This window comes from Grammomys surdaster, unplaced genomic scaffold (assembly GCF_004785775.1).
Source record: "Grammomys surdaster isolate TR1022 unplaced genomic scaffold, NIH_TR_1.0 126115, whole genome shotgun sequence".
NCBI classification, from domain to species: domain Eukaryota; kingdom Metazoa; phylum Chordata; class Mammalia; order Rodentia; family Muridae; genus Grammomys; species Grammomys surdaster.
Window position 1 is genome coordinate 4,623,925 of NW_021620923.1, and position 8,172 is coordinate 4,632,096.

Sequence of the window (8,172 nt, forward strand, 5' to 3'; positions counted from 1 at the left end):
GAGAGAATAAGCAGAACATCTCTCTATAATTATAGTACTAACACAGTACAAACCACTGTCTTCATGAACACAAATCAATGTCCTGTATTAATGTCATTGGAGTAAGTGGTTAAACTTAGATAGTAAAGTCGCAGAGCACACATGCTCAGAAGGACAATTAAAATTCAACCTAGAGTTGTAAGCAGTGGCAAAATCTAAATATAAGAAATGGAATATTCAGTTCTGTGTGCAGATGAGCAATGTGGAAAAAATAAAATAAATGGTACTCATAGGGATGTGCTATAATTAGGAACGGAATTGAGGTTGGAGGAATTGTAGAGAGATGACTTCCAAAAGGTTAGTATTTCTTCTCAAATGGCTGTTTAGCTCATAAAGAATAAGGTTGAATGACTTTGGTTTTAGATGTGTGTGTATGTGGTTCTATTTACAGAAAAAATATTGGGATTTCATTCAATGTCATTTCTCTCATTTGAAAATAACTCTTCTTACTTAACAGATTACCCCCACCTTTCTTTTAGATACTGAGTAGGTAAATAAAAGGAATATATAAAAGTTAAATGCAGGTCTGGCAAACTCCTACATTTTGAAATCACATGGAAAATGAACAAGAAAATACCTTGGAAAATATGTAAGCCTTTCACATACAACTAGGGTCCAAGACTCTATCACAGACTTTCTCAGGGGTTATGAAGGGATGAGACACACTCAGCACAGAAGCGAAAAGGGGACCAGACATACTCCACATAGCGCACAGAAGGAAGAGATGACCGTAAGCGTGCAGCATTCTTAATTCTCTTTCCTTCTTTTATATCTAGTGTTTTCTCCATGATATAATGCTGTGTCTTTTCCTTTGAGAAGAGCCATGTTGGGAGAAGGAAAGGTCAAGGAGGAGGGGAATACAAAATTAACCATGTGGCACTCTCAAAAGTTTTGCAAAATAGGTTGTAAATGAATGTGTCTAACTGTAATTAATAAAATTGAAATTTTCTTAATGTTCAGGAATGTATGTTAATGATATAAATTAGCACCACCTTATTTGCTACCTTTGTATAATTGTGACCAAAATTCTTGACCTCAACGATGGAAAAGAAGTGAGATTTACTTTGGGACATGGCTTTAGAGGCCCTCCGCCCATCATGAAAGATAGAGAAAGGGAAGGAGAGGATCTTAGAGTGGTGTTTCTCAATCTGTGAGTGGTGACCCTTTTGAGGGGGGCTCAAATGAATCATTCACAAAGATGATCTAAGATCATAAGAAAACATATATGTTTACATTACTATTTATCTCTGTAGAGGCTTGTTGCCCCAACATAGGTGGATGATGCTAGAGCGGTGAGTCAGGAGTGGGTGGGTGGGTGGAGGAGCACCCACATAGAGGCAAAGAGAAGGGAGGGATTGGATATGGGGTTTGCAGAGGTGAGCCCAGGAAGGAGGACAACATTTGAAATGTAAATAAATAAAATAACCAATAAAAAAGAAAATTAAAATTACAAAGTAGGAAAGGAAATAATTATGTTTTAGGAGGGTCACCATAACATGAGGAATTGTGTTAAAGGGTTACAGTAATTAGAAGCTTACAACTACTGTCCTAGAGGGGTGTGTGTGTGTTTTCTTTTTTCTTTTTTTGTTACTGCTGTTGTTTTGTTTTTTGTTTTTATCACAGAGGGCCAGGATGCATACGGCAGCCAGACAAGGGTTCAATCAATCATCTTTACAAGTCTATTCCGAGTTACATAATCTGTCACCTAGGTCCCACCCCCTAAGGTTTATACAGCCTCTCAAAAACAGTTCCCCAAGCTGAGGGATAAATACAGACCTGTGCAGGATGTTTCAGATTCAAACCACAACATCATCTTTTAGAGGAACAATGGAATAGTTCCTGTGCAAACCAGGGATTTAAAATTCAACCTTTTACATTCTAAATCATGTATCTGCTTTGACTGTTACATATTGGAATTTAATGATATCAGATTATAGTGGAATCCAATTTCAAAAGGGAGGAGGCTATTTTTATGATTGGATGCCAGCACTGATCTACCATCTTCCTGAGGACTTTTAAGGCTGTCAAGTTAGATTTGATTATGGTTTGCTCATAAATCCATATCTATTTTCTACATAAAAAGTTCTATAGTGTATTTTTACAGGGGTTTAATGTATTTCTCTTCCTAAAATGAGATCATATTTAAGGTTTTGGTATCACACCAGAAATCAGTACAGGAAAAAATAAAGAAACTGGAATAAACACAAAATCAAACAATATGCAGATATAAACATTCCAAAACCATATCCCAACATTTTTATTTTTATTTATTTATTTTTTTAGCTACACAGTTAAGATGAAAGAAATTCCATGTGTGTAAGGGGTGTACTTCCAGGGTTCATGATACCTGCTAGGGAAACATCAAGCATTCTACTCAGTGGTAGAAATTAGAAAATAAAAATTAAAATAGAAGTTGAAAGAAAATGCTACACCTTAGCAGAGATAATGGTTGGAAGATTGCATTTTGGTCTACTGCGGTACCCCTCCCATATTAACAAAATGCTAAGCCTAGTGTACAAAGACATGGAAACCTAAGAATTGGAAATCAGTAAATACTGGGCTTTTTCTAAAATCAAGTTAAGCAGCCTTAAAAAAGTTGTCCTTCTCAAAATACATATGGAAAAACCACAAGCTTCTTTTAATAATTCCTTGATATTTTAAAATTTTATATTATTCTATTCCTTACTTTTAAGTCAACCACCGTATTATTTCCCTTTAGAATATTAAAATAAGTACATCCCTTGTCTACTATATCTTTAGAAATATACCAGTTATCTGATAGAATAATTATTATTATTTTGGTTTCTAGATTAAAAGCAAAAGGCAGGGAGAAGGCTAGTAAGGGTACTGGGAAGAAGGCCAGAGCAAATTGGAGTTAGCAATGTAAAATATGTGCTCCAGTTTGTGTAAGGAACAGCAAAGGCACTCTGTTTGGAATGGGTTGAAATCTCATTATTTCGAAAGAGGTACATTAACAACTGCAAAAGCTTTAGGAATTCCAGGTAATCAAGGACCTCAGAAGCTCAGCGAGCCAGCATGCTGCTTCCCAGGAGCAGAGTTTTCATTTTCACATTAATAGCATGGTTGAGAAGCTCTTGATAGAGTATCTTCTGGGGGAATGGAATTTGTCTGAAGATGAAATAAGCCTGGAAAAGTTAGAGTAGCCATAACTAAAGGCTCAAATGTACTTCCCTACCAGGCTTTTTAAACACCCCTTTCCCCTCTTTTTATTTTTTAATCCGGGAGAAACTTTGTTCTTACAATCTTTATATGCTTTTGCCAATCTAGCACTTTTATTGAGTTGTTGAGGACATGAAGTAAGAATGATTTTAGAATATATCTTGGCAACAGAATCCCCCCCCCCTTGTTCAATATAAGCTATGAAGGCATAGAAGGCATGTGGCTGGTGTTCTGCCAGGTTTCCCTGAGCAGCTCTAGTCAGATAAATCAGTGATGCCCTTTACTCACTGTCCTCTTTTACTATGGAAGTCCCTGGTCCCAGTCCCAGGTAATGTGATTTCAGCTTTGCCTCTCTTCATTTCCACCTCTTAACTTGGTTCTTTGATCTCGGCCCTGCTACTTTTGCATATTGTCTGTTTTCCTTTTGTTATCACAACACTTCAAGCATTGATTCTTGCTGGCAGCGAAGTGCAATATAACCTGGAAACAAAAGTGCAGAATTTGAGACTGATGTAGGTAGATTGAGTAGCTCGGCAGAACCTTTAAATAAAACTCCCGAAACCTCAAAGGGAAAGGAAATGAGGATGAGATGGGTAGGGAGTGCATCCAATGTGATGAGGAATAAAGTCAAGGTGCAGCTGCAGTTGCCTTGGAGTTCAGTTCATTACAGCCTGGTATCCTATGCCAAGCCTGTCGAAGAAAGGTTATTTAATTATCTAAGGCTGAAAATTATCGTCAGGTGATTTATTTGTATGTATGCACATATTTCTTCTGTGGCAAGGTCTCATATAGTCTAGGCTGGTTGGCCTCCAACCTTATATGGACCCAAGAAAGGCTTTGACCATCTCTTTTTCCTGATACTGCCACTGTGTAAGTGTTGGGATTACAGGCATGGATCACCACACCTGGCTTTATGCAAGCCTGGAAACTGAACTCAGGGCTGCATACATGGTCAGCAAGCACTCTATCCATTAAGCTATATTAATAATCTCCTTTACAATATTGAATGATTATTAAATTTGGTCAAATTTATTTTCTGAGATGATGTAATATACCAATTTTGAATTTTCTTATTTAATACTTAAGGGGAGGAAGATCTAAAACTTCAATATCTGATGGTAGATTTAATAAAGTTTGCACAAAGAAATTTAATAAACTACATGTCCAACTCTTTGTATTCGTTTCTTTCTTTCTTTCTTTTTTTTCTGTGAACTCAACAAATCACAACTCAAAATATTTTAGAAAAAAGCTACTTTTGTATTGAGCATGTACGGACTTTTCCTGTTACCACTGTTTCTTAACTGTGTGTATAGTTTGTTGTATTAGGTACTATAAATAACATGGCGTTGATTTTATATGGGATAATAAACAGGTTAAACGGAATATGCCATCATGATGAAGCAACTTTAAGATCAGGAGTTTTGTATCTATATGTATTCTGGAACTAAGCTTGCATGTATGCCACAAAAACAGTGTACACTGTCTCGTGGTTTTCTTATTTTTAAAATAATTCGATAAAATCATTGTAGCTTCTAATAAATTTAATATTAAAATGTTGCATGGAAAATAATTTAAAATTTTAAGCTATAAATTTACTTCACTGTCTTGGCCCTTCTTCCTGTACCTTGGTCAGTACTACAATCATTCTCAACTCTTTTTAATTATTTCTTTTGAATATGTGTTCATAATAAATTTCATATATATAGACATTGCAGAATAATTAGTACAATCAAGTTATTTAATTTACCCATCATTTCACAGCATTACCATCTGTATTTGTATTGAGAATACTTACCTACTTTCCTGGTCATTTTATACTAATTAAAAGAACAATTAATCAAGAGGTCATTACAATTCTAACTCATATACACCAAATGCATGCTCACCCAATTTCATAAAACAAATTCAACTAGATATAAAGCCTCATGATTAACCCCAATGTAGTAATTGTGGGTTGACTTCAGTTCCTGACTCTCACAAATAACAATGTCTCCTGGACAAAAATAAAAAAAGAGGAACATTATATATCAAATGGACATGCCAGACATACACAAAACATTCTATAGCACTACACTTTGTGGGACCTATAAAGTATGCCACATAGTATGATGCAGATAAGACTCAATAACTACATGATAATTAAGATAACTTCTTATATTCATTCTAATCACAATAAACATCATCAGGAAGAGAAAATACAAAAATGCAGAAATTTATGGAGATTAATTTACACTCTACTGAGTGGTGAATGAGTCAGAGATGTTGTCTTAGTTAGGCATTTACTGCTGTGAACAGATACCATGACCAAGGCAAATCTTATAAAAGACAACATTTAATTTGGATGGCTTACAGGTTCAGAGGTTCCATCCATTATCATAAAGGTGGAAGCAAGGCAGCATCTAGGCAGGCATAATGCAGGCAGACAGAGTTCTACATCTTCCTCTGAAGGCAGCTAGTGGAAGACTGACTTCCAGGCAGCTAGTGTGGGGGTCGTATGCCCAAGACCACAGTGACACACCTACTCCAACAAGATCACACCTTATAGTGTCACTTTTTGGTCAAGTATATACAAACTACCACAGAAGTAAGGAAAGAAGTTTTTGCTTGAGTTTAATAAAAATGAAAATACAAGGTATAAAACTTATGGGGAGTAAGGAGGTCAATCCTAAAAGGGAGGTTTATATTTCTGAGCGCTTACGTTAACAACATAAGAGTGATATTAAACACAATCTGAGATAAACAAGAAGCCAAATACAAAAGTAGCAGTTGAGAATAATAACTTGAACTATATAATAAAAATGAAAAAATACAAAAGGTCAATGTGGATGATTGTTACAAAACACATTATATGCATGTATGAGAATGTCACAATGGAGTACATATTAAATAATTAGTATGGGCTAATAAAAACCCCTAATAAATAAAACATTTAAATGCAAGATCTGCATGCAAGATCTGCTTTCCTACAAAGTCTTAAATGTATGATATGCTGGTATTAAATATAGTTGCCGTGCTCACCATTAATCTCCAGAGCTCATTTATCTTGTAGCTCAGTTTGCCCTTATGATCCTGGCACTGTCCCTTCCTCTGCCTTTCCTAGCAGCAGTAACTACCATTCTACTCTGTGTTGATGAGTTAGATTTTTCGGAGCACATATAAATGACAGTCTATATTTGTCTTTCTCTGTCTGAGTTAGCTCATTCTACATAAAATATTCTATATTCCTCCTTGTTACAATAATCAATAACTAAAGAAAATTCTCATATATATAAGAAATATATATGAGAAATATATATGAGAAATATATATATATATAATTTCACAGATACTTAAGTTACTACTGTGAACAGTGCTAAGTAAACACTGGGCTGATCACATCAGGCAGCTTATTTAACTTGTTATTTACTTTTAAGAGATCTTTACTGGTCCTCTACCAAATAGATAATTCACAAATATTTCTCCCAAACTTTACACTTATATTTAGATTTTTCTTTGCTTTACCCAAGCTTTAGGATTGATGTAATTCTGATTGTTTGTTTTCCTTTGTGAACATATCTAAAACATCCTTGTCAAGATCAAAGGTGTGGAAGTTTTCTGGGCTCTTTCTTCTATTACACTGGTGCACTACATCTATTTTTATGTTGTTGTAATATTGTTTTGATTACTATAGTTGTATAATGTAGTTTGATATTAGGAGCTGTGATACACTCTACTTTTATTTCTATGTCTAAGGATCACTGTGACAACATGACATCATTTTGATTACATACAAATTTTTATAATAATTGTAAAAGATAGCCTTTAAGTGCTCAAGGAATACAAATTTATAAATAATTCTAAAAATGCCATTAAAACACTGAAGGCTTTGCTTTAATAGATATGACTCTACATGTTAGCTCTAATTTATGAGCATTTAATAATCTTATATTTATTTGTTTTTAAAGTCTATATATATTGCTACTAGATCTTTTACATCTTTAATTAAAATTATCCCTAATAATTTAATTGTTTTGACACTATCGTGAATATTTTTCTTTATTTTTCCGAGAGATAGTTGCCAGAAGAAATGTATAAAACCATGGTTTGGTTTTGTTTGCAGTAATCTCATTCAATTTGTTTCTTTTATAAAAATTAGTTCCTCCATTTTTAAAATATACATGAGATCATGTATCTGCCAACAAGGTTGTTTTGTGCTTCCTAAGTGCATGTGCCTCCTCTTTCTAACTCACTGTATCTGGATCCTTCATTACTCTGCAATAAAAATGATGTGAGTGGGCAGCATTGTCTTGTTCCCGACTTTAGAGTCAATGGTCTTGCTTTTTGCAACTGAGCGTCATGTAATCATACATGGCCTCCGTTTTGATAAAGTATATTCCTTCTATGCAATTTGTTTATCATGAAGCTAATTTGTTGTCAAATGACTTTTTTAACAAATTAGGATGATTTTTATCATACAGTCAGCTAATTTGATGCTTCATATTTACCGATTTGTGAATGCAAAATGTCCTTGAATATCAAAGGTGAAACCCACTTGATTATGGCAAATAATCCTCTTAATGTGCGATTGATTTTAGCTTTTATTTTGATGAAAAATTTACATGTATTTTTTTTTCCAGGGCAGTTGTTTTGGGATGTCCTTTTTTTCCCCAGTTCTGGAATCATAGAATGATTTTTACCTATGTTCCCTCCTGTCCAATTTCTTTTTTGGGAGGAGAGAGGGATTTGAAAGGAATGAAGATTAATTATCTAAGTGTTGAATTGGTTACTAATCATTACCATCCACCTACTGCAGTAAGTATTGCAATTCTCCCATTTTCCATTTCTGTTTTGTAGTTCCTTTGTTCATTTTCTCCTGTCTTGGTATCTTCTGTGTGAAGCGATGGCTTTTTGTAGTGCATCCTTTGATTCCTTTCTTTGAATCTTTTTGGGTGTCTATTATGGGCGTTTTCTTTG